Raw genomic sequence first — 1136 nt, forward strand, 5'->3', positions numbered from 1 at the left:
TGCACATTTATGCCTTATGTAAGAGTTAGGAAAATTTTGGCCATTATTTTCTCAAACATTCTTTTTCCTTCTCTTTCTTCATCTCCCACAATGTATATGTCAATATACTGCATGTCGTTCAACAGGTGGTCCCTGTGGCTCTACTTACTTTTTAAAATGATTTTCTCTGTTTTTCCAATTATAAGATTTTACTTGCCCTGCCTTATTCTTTTTGTTGTTCAAATCTGCTATTCTATGCCTCTAGTATATTTGCAATCCCTTTTAATGTATTTTTCATCCCCATAAGTTCTGTTATGTTCATTGTTATACTTTCTCAATTATTTTGGTCACATTATTATCCTTTAGCTCATTATTAATAATTCATTTATTTCTGCTCATATTTTTTTTAGCTCCTTTGATTGACTTAGGAGATTTGTTTGATACTGTTTGATTAAATGTTCCAATGTCTGTGTTTCTTCTGAAATTTCCTGTTTTTTTTTTGTTGTTCTTGTTTTGATATGGTTTGTGACCTTTTGCTTTTGTCTGGGCCTTTGATTATTTTGATGTGATCACTCTGAAAGTTAGCTTCTCCCACTTACTTAGGGTTTCATTATAGATTAACTGTGTCTTAAGGCTGCTCTTCAGTGTGCATCTTTTGCCCTGGGCATGTGCTGCAGGTTGATACTTACCCTATTGTTTTACTGTTTACCATCCTAAGGAAGATTACCTTTCCTCTGTTCCTCCTTCAGGAGTCCTGAGCTCTTCTGTTTGTTTTTATGCAAATTTAACTACTTGGTGGCTATGATTTGCTCAACTGCTTCCCCATGCTAATGTCCACTTTTTCATTACAGCTTTCAGTCCTGAGTCTACCCTGCCTGACAACAGTTCAAATTTTCCCTTTTCTCTGTAGCTTTTCTGCCTGTAGTAACTGGCACATTAGGGTAACCCTCCCCAGGCAGCCAGACAGGGTCAGTGTCCAAAACTGCCTGACTTTTGGTTAGGTTCACCATCAGAGACTGGGTTTGTTGCATGAAACCAGGGACAAGGCTGCAAGCCTCCATGACCATTATGCAGAAACGGAACAAACTGGGGCCAAGGCTCTGAAGTTTCAGGAAGTAGGTTTTTATTCATTCATGGCCATAGGGCTCAGCTGAGTA

Source organism: Tamandua tetradactyla, chromosome X, assembly GCF_023851605.1.
Source record: "Tamandua tetradactyla isolate mTamTet1 chromosome X, mTamTet1.pri, whole genome shotgun sequence".
In the NCBI taxonomy this organism is placed as follows: domain Eukaryota; kingdom Metazoa; phylum Chordata; class Mammalia; order Pilosa; family Myrmecophagidae; genus Tamandua; species Tamandua tetradactyla.